The sequence below is a fragment of the Ranitomeya variabilis genome, chromosome 1 (assembly GCF_051348905.1).
Source record: "Ranitomeya variabilis isolate aRanVar5 chromosome 1, aRanVar5.hap1, whole genome shotgun sequence".
NCBI classification, from domain to species: Eukaryota; Metazoa; Chordata; class Amphibia; order Anura; family Dendrobatidae; genus Ranitomeya; species Ranitomeya variabilis.
In genome coordinates this window covers 1,107,969,571-1,107,982,319 of record NC_135232.1, presented here as the reverse complement: position 1 = coordinate 1,107,982,319, position 12,749 = coordinate 1,107,969,571, and positions in this window count along the sequence as shown.

Here is a 12,749-nt window from a genome sequence, read left to right as displayed (position 1 = left end):
AACACTTATGAAATGTGTCCCCTCCTACCGTGATACCGTCCGGTAGGTGGAACTTTCCTTTGTGATATGACGCAGCACAGCTGTCATTCCTACCCCCTTGGCGCCGTGCGCCGCCTCCTCAGCGTTGTTTGAATCAGTCCCGGAGCCTGCGCTGTTAGGTTAGCCCTTGGCCATGCACACATTTTGCGCTGCCCGTCTTCTGACATCATTTGGTGTCAGACTGGCTGCGCCTGTGCGGCTGCGCTGGACGAGATCCCGCCTCGCAGTGTCGTCTAATGTAATCCCACCGCGGGCCTGGGATCCGTGGCCATGCGCAGTGCATATCCTCACCTCTCACTCCCCTCCCTACGGCTTCTTCAGACTGTGCGGTGTCACGGCCGTAGCATGCTATTAGGGATCAGCTGACACCGCACAGTCTGAAAAAGCCGTAGGGAGATGAGTGAGAGGTGGAGGTTCAGATATGCACTGCGCATGTCCATGGATCTCAGGCCCCCAGTGGGATTCAATCAGAAGACACTACGAGGCGGGATCTCGTCCAGCGCGGCCGCACAGGCTCAGCCAGCCTGACACCAAATGATGTCAGAAGACGGGCAGCGCAAAATGTGTGCATGGCCAAGGGCTAACCTAACAGCGCAGGCTCCGGGACTGATTCAAACAACGCTGAGGAGGCGGCGCACGGCGCCAAGGGGGTAGAAATGACAGCTGTGCTGCGTCATATCACAAAGGAAAGTTCCACCTATCGGACGGTATCACGGTAGGAGGGGACACATTTCATAAGTGTTAGGTTCAGCATGTGCAAGGAGCACCACGAAAAGAGGCACTTTTTCCCTTTGCATCATTACTGCTGCACAAGGTGGCTCCTTCAGTAACAAACGCCTGGGGGGGGACAGTTTCCCTTAAATTTAACTTGTTGTGCCTGCATGGCGGTCGCAGTACACATTGCCGTATACACAGCAGGGGAACAGCTGGCGGTGCTGAACCCCACTAACACATTGGCGAGGTGTTTGGCTCTGTGCGGACAGCACTTCTGGACAGCAACTAGCGGTGTTGGAGCCCAGGGACAGGAGGAGGAGGAGGAGGTGGGGGAGATAGGAGGGATTGCCACACACACAGCAGGGGAACAGCTGACGTTACTGAACCCCAATAACAGAGGAGGGACTGTTGGGACTGTGCGTACAGCACTACCAGGCAACAACTAGCGGTGTTGGAGCCCAGGGACAGGAGGAGGAGGAGGAGGTGGGGGAGATAGGAGGGATTGCCACACACACAGCAGGGGAACAGCTGACGTTACTGAACCCCAATAACAGAGGAGGGACTGTTGGAACTGTGCGTACAGCACTATCGGGCAACAACTAGCGGTGTTGGAGCCCAGGGACAGGAGGAGGAGGAGGAGGTGGGGGAGATAGGAGGGATTGCCACACACACAGAGGGGGAACAGCTGACGTTACTGAACCCCAATAACAGAGGAGGGACTGTTGGGACTGTGCGTACAGCACTACCAGGCAACAACTAGCGGTGTTGGAGCCCAGGGACAGGAGGAGGAGGAGGAGGTGGTGGAGGAGATAGGAGGGAATGCCACACACACAGCTGGGGAACAGCTGACATTACTGAACCCCAATAACAGAGGAGTGACTGTTGACTGTGCGTACAGCACTTCTGGACAGCAACTAGCGGTGTTGGAGCCCAGGGACAGGAGGAGGAGGAGGAGGTGGGGGAGATAGGAGGGATTGCCACACACACAGCTGGGGAACAGCTGACGTTACTGAACCCCAAGAACAGAGGAGGGACTGTTGGGACTGTGCGTACAGCACTTCTGGACAGCAACTAGCGGTGTTGGAGCCCAGGGACAGGAGGAGGAGGAGGAGGTGGGGGAGATAGGAGGGATTGCCACACACACAGCTGGGGAACAGCTGACGTTACTGAACCCCAAGAACAGAGGAGGGACTGTTGGGACTGTGCGTACAGCACTACCAGGCAACAACTAGCGGTGTTGGAGCCCAGGGACAGGAGGAGGAGGAGGAGGTGGTGGAGGGGATAGGAGGGATTGCCACACACACAGCTGGGGAACAGCTGACATTACTGAACCCCAATAACAGAGGAGTGACTGTTGACTGTGCGTACAGCACTTCTGGACAGCAACTAGCGGTGTTGGTGCCCAGGGACAGGAGGAGGAGGAGGAGGTGGAGGAGATAGGAGGGATTGCCACACACACAGCAGGGGAACAGCTGACGTTACTGAACCCCAATAACAGAGGAGGGACTGTTGACTGTGCGTACAGCACTTCTGGACAGCAACTAGCGGTGTTGGAGCCCAGGGACAGGAGGAGGAGGTGGGGGAGATAGGAGGGATTGCCACACACACAGCTGGGGAACAGCTGACTTTACTGAACCCCAATAACAGAGGAGGGACTGTTGGGACTGTGCGTACAGCACTACCAGGCAACAACTAGCGGTGTTGGAGCCCAGGGACAGCAGGAGAAGCAGAGGAACACAATGTAGGCCGAAGCCTGATTGGAGAAAGTCGAAAGGGAACCTTTAACCCCCCCCCAAGGCATTTGTAGCTGAAAGCCAGCTTGTGCAGCACAAAAGATGCAAAAGGAAAAGGTGGCTCTTTTCATTATGCTCCTTGCAAACACAGAACTAAACACTTATAAAATGTGTCCCCTGAAACCGTGAGACCGTCCCGGAGATGGGACTTTCCTTCGTAATATGACGCAGCACAGCTGTCATTCCTACACCCTTGGCGCCGTGCCCCGGCTCCTCAGCGTTTTTTGAATCTGTCACGGAGCCTGCGCTGTTATGTTATCCCTTGGCCAGGCACACTTAACGCTGCCCATCTTCTGACATCATTTGGTGTCAGGCTGGCCGCGCCTGTGCGGCCGCGCTGGACGAGATCCCGCCTCGCAGTGTCGTCTAATGTAATCCCACCGCGGGCCTGGGATCCGTGGCCTTGCGCAGTGCATATCCTCGCCTCTCACTCCCCTCCCTACGGCTTCTTCAGACTGTGCGGCGTCACGGCCGTGGCATGCTATTAGGGATCAACTGACGGCGCACAGTCTGAAGAAGGCGTAGGGAGATGAGTGAGAGGCGGAGGTTCAGATATGCACTGCGCATGTCCATGGATCTCAGGCCCCCAGTGGGATGAAATCAGAAGACAATGCGAGGAGGGCTCTCGGCCAGCGCGGCCGCACAGGCGCAGCCAGCCTGACACCAAATGATGTCAGAAGATGGGCAGCGCTAAGTGTGCCTGGCCAAGGGATAACATAACAGCGCAGGCTCCGTGACAGATTTAAACAACGCTGAGGAGCCGGGGCACAGCGCCAAGGGGGTAGGAATGACAGCTGTGCTGCGTCATATTACGAAGGAAAGTCCCACCTCCGGGACGATTTTACGGTATCAGTGGACACATTTTATAAGTGTTAAGTTCTGCGTGTGCAAGGAGCTAAACAAAAATAGCTACCTTTTCCTTGTGCAGCATTACTGCTGCACAAGGTGGCTCTTTCAGTAACAAACGCCTTGGGGGGGGACAGGTTCCCTTACATTTCAGTTGTTGTGTCAGCGTGGCGGTCGCAGGACACATTGCCGGCTGCACAGCTGGGGATCAGCTGACGTTACTGAAACCCAATAACACTGGGTCGTATGTTTTGACTGTGCAGACGGCACTTCTGAGCCTCAACTGGCGGTGTTGGAGCCCAGGAATTTAAGTTCAGGTGGTAGAAAGATGAACACAACAGGAGACCTGGATAACGTAGACAGTCACCTAATTATTTAATCAGGAAGAGGAGTGGCAAATTCCTGCGAGATCCAGGCCTTGTTCATTTTCAGGAAAGTAAGCCGGTCAACGTTATCGGAGGATAGTCGCATGCGACGGTCAGTTAGTACACCACCTGCAGCACTAAAGACGCGTTCCGATAATACACTAGCCGCAGGGCAAGCCAGCACCTCCAATGCATACTGGCTTAGCTCTGGCCATGTATCCAGCTTTGAGACCCAAAACTTGAAAGGTGAAGAGACGTCTGGGAGTACAGCAAGAGGGCAAGACATGTAGTCTGTCACCATCTGATGGAACCGTTGCCTCCTGCTGACTGGAGCCGTCTGTGATGGTGTTGACTTTTGTGGCGGGCACAGAAAACTGTGCCACAGTTGGGCCATACTGCTCTTGCCTTGGGCAGAGGCACTGCTTCTGCTCCCTCTTTGTGCAGAGCCTCCACCACTGCCTGGATGCACTGAGCTGCTTTGTAATGCACTAGCAGCACTTCTCTCACTTGGAATGGAGAAGATGATGGAATTCACCAGTGTGTCTTGGTACTCCCGCATTTTTCGCTCCCGGTTCAACGGTGTGATGAGGCTTTCTACGTTGTCCCGGTAGCGAGGATCGAGGAGGGTGAACACCCAATATTCAGACATGTTGAGAATGTGGGCGATGCGGCGGTCGTTTCTCAGGCACTGCAGCATGTAATCCACCATGTGCTGCAGACTGCCAACTGGCCAAGAAACGCTGTCCCCTGCTGGAGGCGTGATCTCTGCCCACTCGTCATCACCCCACCCTCGCTGTACACACTGACTACTGGACAATTGTGTAACTCCCTCCTGTGGACGGATGTCTTCCTCCTCCATTGACTCCTCCTCATCCTCCTCACAAACTGTCCCCTGCCTACGCGTTTGTGAGGAACCACGTGGCGCTGACTGTCCAGAAGATGATGGAAATGTTGAATCCTCATCCTCCACCTCTTCCACAACATCATCCCTTAGCGCTTGCAGTGATTTTTCAAGCAGGCAGATAAGGGGGACAGTCATGCTGACTAGTGCATCATCTGCACTCGCCATCCGTGTGGAATAATCGAAGGGACGCAAAACCTGGCAGACGTCATTCATAGTGGCCCACTCTGTGGTTGTGAAGTCTGAACGGTGCGGAGTGCGACTTCATTGCGCCTGATGCAGCTGGTACTCCATTACAGCTTGCTGCTGCTCACACAACCGCTCCAACATATGTAACGTGGAATTCCACCTTGTAGGTAGGTCACATATGATGCGATGTTCCGGCAGGTGGTGTCGGCGCTGCAGAGCCGCAATGCGCGCTTTTGCCGTGCTGGAACGCCGCAAGTGAGCACACTCTAGGCGGACCTTGTGCATCAGTGCATCAAGATCCGGATAGTCCCTCAAAAAACTCTGCACGACCAAATTGAGCACATGTGCCAGACATGGGATGTGAGTGAGGTTGCCGAGGCCCAGAGCTGCCACCAGATTTCGGCCATTATCACACACTACCATGCCTGGCTGGAGATTCGCTGGCACAAACCACACACCGCTCTCCTGCTTGATGGCATTCCAGAGCTCCTGCGCTGTGTGGCTTCGATTCCCCAAAGAAATTAATTTCAAGACGGCCTGTTGACGTTTGGCCACGGCTGTGCTAATGTCGGTCGTAACAGGTAAACGTTCATCACGGGTCCATGTGGAGGTGGACTGTGACAGCTCCTGCAGCGATGATTCTGAGGAACTGGTGTAAGAGGAGGAGTCAATGTGTACAGAATGGATTCCTGCAGTCCTTGGAGTGGGCAGGACACGTCCTGCGCCACTCGCACGATCTGTACCCGGCTCAACGACATTAACCCAATGGGCAGTGATGGAAAGGTATCGCCCCTGTCCATGTTGACTGGTCCACGCATCGGTGGTGAGGTGGACCTTGCTACTGACGGCATTCAGTAGCGCGTGTTTTATGTGTCCCTCCACATGCTTGTGCAGGGCAGGGACGGCTTGCCTGCTGAAGTAAAAGCGGCTGGGCACATTGTACTGTGGGACTGCCAATGACATCAAGTCACGGAAGCTGTCAGTCTCCACCAGCCTGAATGACAGCATTTCTAGTGACAGAAGTTTGGCAATGCCTGCAGTCAGAGCCTGTGCTCGTGGGTGGTTTGACGAAAAAGGCCGCCTTTTCTCCCATGCCTGTACTACTGATGGCTGTAGACTGGGCTGGGAGTGTGTGGATGACTGGGAAAGTGGCGCTGTGGGTGGAATTACAGCGGGTCTCTGGACAACAGGGCCAGAGGTTCTTCCACGGCGATCCTGGGAGGAAGCCGAACCAGCTGCGTGTGAGCTGGAGGAAGAGGCAACACGAGCTGAAGAAGTGGTAGCTGCCGCTGTTGGTTGGCCTAGCTCTTCAGTGTGTCTTTCTAACTCCGCCGCATGCCTGGTGCACACATGTTTCCACATGTTGGAGGTATTGAGGTTGCTGACATTTCGACATCTTTTGACTTTGTGATGACACACCTTGCATTTGACATAGCAAATGTCATCTGCAACTGTGTGAAAAAAGGACCAGGCACTGCAAGTCTTGGGAGCGCCCTTTTTGGCTTTTGGAAGAGACATGATCCTAACGGGTGCCAAAGCGGAGGCTGCAGGATCCGCAGTCTTCCCCCTCCCTCTCCCTCTTTGGGCCGTACGGGGAATCTCTTCCTCAGAGCTGCTCCCACCACCTTCCTGTCCCTCATGCCAAGATGGGTCAAGGACCTCAACATCTACACTACCCTCTGCCCCCAACTGCTCCTCCTGGGTAGTCTCAACAGCAGAGCACGCACCAGAAAGTGGCACCTGAGTGTCATCATCAGCGGATGCGGCCTGCGATGTGGTGACCGGAAGCACTGGCCCACCCGCCTCTTCAGAGGAAGAGAGAAAAAGCTGTTGGGCATCACTGCACCCTGCCTCTTCTTCCATTTCTCCAATGCTGCTTGGCTGGCCCCCTGTTTCCAAGTCAAGAGATTCAGAGAACAGAAGTAGAGATGGCTCCTGTCCTGGGCTCTCTGTCTGCCTGGCCAATTTGGCAGGTGGTGAAGAGACAGATGGCTGCTCTCCAGTGCTCTGTGTCTGAGAGGATGTGGCACTAATTGAAGTTGATGCATTAGCTGCCATCCATCCGACAACGGCTTCAATTTGTTCTTCACGCAGCAGCGGTGTATGGCGCTCTGCGACAAAGCTGCGCATGAAGGACTGTTCCCTGGTGAAAGTGGGTGCTGATGAGTCACCGGTGCCCGCAGCAGGCACAGAATCCCCACGTCCTCTCCCTGCTCCGCGCCCACGCCCACGTGCCTTACTCACTGCCTTCTTCATCTTGGTTGACTGATAAAGATAAGCAGAAAAGTACTAACGGCTTTGTGTGCTTATTCCTGAACAACTCCTAACAGGTATAAGAAACACTACTTTTATAAAGTGTGGACTAGACTTTAATATGAGCTAATGTGGCCTACACAAATGTTAAGTGGTGTCACTGGTGTGTTTGGTGAACTTTATTATTTATTTATTTTTTGGGGACTGAACTGACAACAGAGAGAGCTGCAGTCACACGGAGACCGTGCAGACAGCCGTAAACGGCGCTGCAAGGCCCAAAAACCCTCCTCTACGTTATCCTATGTAGTGTTTTTCCACACGTTAGCTGGAGACGGGTGGAAAGACACTAATAGGAATTTTTTGAAAAAATGTGCAGCAGCCTGCACTACTTAAAACAAAAGGAAAATTGATTTTACGGTATGATGCAGTGAAGAACCCTGAGATGGAGACAACCAGGCTATGGCTGCTCACAGACTACAGGGCGAGCTGCAGTCACACGGAGACCGTGCAGACAGCTGTAAACAGCGCTGCAAGGCCCAAAAACCCTCCTCTACGTTATCCTATGTAGTGTTTTTCCACAAGTTAGCTGGAGACGGGTGGAAAGACACTAATAGGAATTTTTTGAAAAAATGTGCAGCAGCCTGCACTACTTAAAACAAAAGGAAAATTGATTTTACGGTATGATGCAGTGAAGAACCCTGAGCTGGAGACAACCAGGCTATGGCTGCTCACAGACTACAGGGCGAGCTGCAGTCACACGGAGACCGTACAGACAGCCGTAAACGGTGCTGCAAGGCCCAAAAACCCTCCTCTACTTTATCCTATGTAGTGTTTTTCCACAAGTTAGCTGGAGACGGGTGGAAAGACACTAATAGGATTTTTTTGAAAAAATGAGCAGCAGACTACACTACTTGAAAAAAAAAAAAAAACAGTATGAGGCAATGAACCACCCTCCCTGAACTGAATACAACCAGCTATGGATGGCCTATGTGGCTGCACTCAGACTAGAGAGTGGGCTGCACTCACACACACACACACAGACCTTGCAGATCGCTGTGAAAACAGCACTACAAGGCAAAAGCAAGGTGAATAGTAGGTGAACACAGCGGTTGCTAAATTAGCCTTTGAAAAGCACAAAGAAGCAAATCGCTATCTCTAAACTGGCCCTCAGTCAGCAAACAGCGTCCTGTCACTAACTGAATTCACAGCAGAGTGAGCGCAAAATGGCGCCAGCGACTTTTAAACTGCAGCATGACATCATTTCAGCAGCCAATCACAGCCATGCCAGTAGTTTCATGCCCTCCATGCTGAACAGGATGTGCCCACACTTGGAATCATTCTCATAGGCTGAATTTGTGCAGTTTGAATCTGGGAACTTCCGATTCCGGTATCCGATACGCGGCAAGTATCGGATCTCGGTATCGGAATTCCGATACCGCTAAGTATCGGCCGATACCCGATACTTGCGGTATCGGAATGCTCAACACTAGTCGTCAGTGGATGCTCCCGGTCAGGAACAAGACGTTTCCTTGTGTCCTTCACCGAAACCAAAAATGAAGGATGTGTCAGGCGACACTACAGGTTACTCCATGGAGCTCTTTACACATACCATGCCTGGGTTAGAAAGGGAAATTGTTAACTGCCCATTACAAGATGAATCGGACATGGAGTGCACTGATCCACAGCCACAGCTAGATTATTATGCTGTTCCATTGACTCAGATCACAACATTGCCCTCGCAGTGTACTGAGCCAGAATCTGACCCTGATGAGACTATGGTGCCCCGTCCTGAACGCTATAGCACCTTACACGGTGACACAGAGGAAGGTGCACATGACATTGAAGAGGAGGTGATAGATGACCCAGTTGTTGACCCAGATTGTCAGCCATTGGGAGAAGAGGGTACCGATGCCAGTAGCTCAGAAGTGGAGGAGGATGATCCGCAGCAGCTATCTACATCGCAACAGCTGTCATTTGGCAGGCCCGTATCAGGCCAAAAACGTGTGTCAAAAACAAAAACAGTTTTAGGACAGCGTGGCCATCCGGTGAAAGTACACAGCGTGCAATGCCTGAAAAGGTATTCCATAGTAGGAAGAGTGTAGTGTGGCAATTTTTTAACCAAGATCCGAATGATCAGTCAAAAGTTATCTGTAAGAAATGCTCAAAGACCTTTAGCAGAGGGAAGAATCTTCAAAATTTAAATAAAACGTGCATGCTTAGACATTGAACCAGCATGCCCTTGCAAGCCTGGACTAACTAAGAAACATCCCGTACCGTTGGTGCACCTGCTCAGAATGAAGGTAGTCAGCAATGCTACATTGCTTCTCTCACTGTAAGCCCACCGGTTAAGATACCACCAGCAGCAAATGTGGAGGTATCGTCACAAGGCCAAAGCAGTCAGGGAATCACAAGGTTATTGGTAGGAAACACTGTATGTAGGCCAACATCAAGAATACCATCACCAACCCTCTCTCAATCCACAATGTCCACCACCAACACCGCTAGTTCCACCATATGCCGCTGTCCAGTCCAGCTCACCCTACAAGAAACTCTCGTTAGGAAAAGAAAGTACTCATCCTCTCATCTGCGTACATGGGGTTTGAACGCCCACATTGCTATACTAATCTCGTTAGAGATGATGCCCTACCGGTTGGTTGAAAGCGAAGCTTTCAAAGACCTGATGGCCTACGCAGTACCATGCTATGACCTACCCAGTCAGCACTTCTTTGCAAGAAAAGCCATCCCAGCCCTCCACTAGCATGTCAAAGACCGCATTGTCCATGCACTCAGGCAATCTGTCAGTAGAAAGGTGCACCTCACAACAGATGCATGGACCAGTAGGCATGGCCAGGGACGTTATGTGTCCATCACGGCACACTGGGTTAATGTGGTGGATGCAGGGTCCACAGGGGACAGCCATAGTGGGACAGTTCTGCCTAGCCCACGGTCTAGGAAACAGTTGGCTGTAGGCGTTCGCTACCCCTCCTCCTCCTCCTCCAGAAGCAAAAGCTCATCCACAGAGCGCAGTCGCACGACCACTTCATCTGCAGCTGCCAGTGTTGCACATGAGGTGTCCCATTATCGAACAGCTAGTGGTAAGCGTCAGCAGGCTGTGTTACAAATGAAGTGTTTGGGCGACAACAGACACACCGCAGAAGTACTGGCCGAGTACTTGCAGCAACAAACTCAGTCATGGATGGGCAGTGTACATCTTGAGGCAGGCAAGGTTGTCAGTGATAACGGAAGGAATTTTATGGCTGCCATAGCCCTTTCAGAACTGAAACACATACATTGCCTGGCTCACACCTTGAACATGGTGGTGCAGTGATTCCACAAAAATTATCCGGAGTTACCAGCCCTGCTCCTGAAGGTGCGAAGACTTTGCTCGCACATCCGCCGGTCGCCCGTACACTCCAGTTGTATGCTGAACCATCAGTGATCGCTGAATTTTCCCCAGCACCGCCTTATAATCGATGTTGCAACAAGGTGGAACTCCACACTGCACATGGTTCAGAGGCTGTGCGAACAGAGGCGTGCTGTAATTAATTTGTGGGAGGATACACATACACGGGCAGGCACTAGGATGGCAGACATGGAGTTGTCAGGTGTGCAGTGGTCGAAGCTACAAGACCTCTGTCAAGTCCTTCATTGTTTTGAGGAATGCACACGGCTGGTAAGTGCAGACGACGCCACCATAAGTATGAGCATCCCACTAATGCATCTGCTGATGCAAAGTTTGACACACATTAAGGAGCAGGCGTCTGCAGCCGAGGAGGAGGGAAGCCTTGATGACAGTCAGCCATTGTCTGCTCAGGGAACTCTCCTGGATGAGGTGGCGGACAAAGAGGAGGAGGAGGAGAATGATGGGGATGAATATTTATGGGAGGAGGATGCTTCTCAGGGGGCAATAGAAACTGGTGGCGTTGCAAGGTCAGGTACAGGGTTTTTGCGGGACACATGTGATGTTGATTTGCAAGAAAGTGCTCCTCAACCCAGCACAAGCAGTGAATTGACACCTGGAACATTGGCCCACATGGCTGATTATGCCTTGCGTATCCTAAAAAGAGATCCCCGCATTATCAAAATGATGACTGATGACTATTACTGGTTGGCCTGCCTCCTGGATACATGATATAAAGGAAAATGACAAAATATCATGCCACATGCCACACTTGAGCAAATATTGGCTACCAAACAAGCAACTCTTGTAGACCGTTTGGTTCATGCATTCCCAGCACACAGTGGCGGTGATGGTTCTCACACGAGCTGTAGGGGGCAACATGGCAAAAGTGTTAGAGGAGCACAAATCCGAAGTGGCGTTGGACAGAGGGGTTTTCTGATCAGGTTGTGGAGTGATTTCGCAATGACCGCTGACACGACAGGTACTGCTGCATCGATTCAAAGTGACAGGAGACAGCATTTGTCCAGTATGGTTACAAACTACTTTTCCTCCGTTATCGATGTTCTCCCTCACAGGTCATTCCCCTTTGATTACTGGGCATCTAAAATAGACACCTGGCCTGAATTGGCAGAGTATGCATTACAGGTGCTCGCTTGCGCTGCTGCTAGTGTGCTATCAGAAAGAGTCTTCAGTGCTGCTGGTTCAATACTGACCGCAAAAAGGACACGTCTGGCTACCCAAAATGTTGATGATCTAACCTTCATTAAAATGAACCAATCATTGATTTCAAATTATTTTGCCCCACCTTCCCCTGCTGACACGTAGCTTCTCTAACATAACGATCCTTATCACAGGATCAAGAAGTGCTACCAAACACAATTTGTAAAATATAACAATTTCTTTATTTTAATATAAATAACATAAACATTAAAATTGGTGCCTCAAACCAAATAAACCAGAGACCAGGCAGGCAAAGTGGAATGTAATTAGAATTTTCAATCAATAGTAACATTTATAGGGACATATACATTATAAGTCTAATACCTGACATATTGCAATCTTAATAAATAGTGAGATACTATGCCAAACACATTGACCATATAGCTATTATAGGGAAGGAAAGCACTAGACCCGGAACTTCTGTCCACAAATTGTAGCAGGTGCTGAGGTTATAATTAACCTATATCAACCAGACACCCCTCATTAGTCTGTGTTCTCCCTTCAACCACTCACAAAGTATACAGTGCATAGAGTCAGATCCTCCTCATATTACCTCACAGTGAGTCCCACAACCGATTCCACCGCCAAATGACTAGCCGTGCCTCCGGTCCCCTACGCACATTTCGCTGTTGCTTCTTCCTGGGGGTGTGTCTATGGGCAGGCGTCATGTGAATTTATATAATCCCACAGCCAATCCACTTGACCAGGGAGGAGTTTTATCATCAGGGAACCAATGCATATACAAAAAGGCTGGTATATGGGCGGGGTTTAGATATTAAGGCCGATATACGGCCAAACAAATTAAAATAATCCTCAATAAATATAAGCCACACACCCATAAGAACAGGTGAATATAAGTAGATTTGAATGGCTGCAAGTGCAACGGCACTCACATGTGAGCACATGAATGGTTATAGATGCCCAAAGGCGTTGTACACCAGCGCCGTAGCACAGCCAATCACTACAAGGTAGGCGGAGCCACCAGACTACACCCGCACGGCTGAATGCTTCAGAGTGGGGAGAACCTT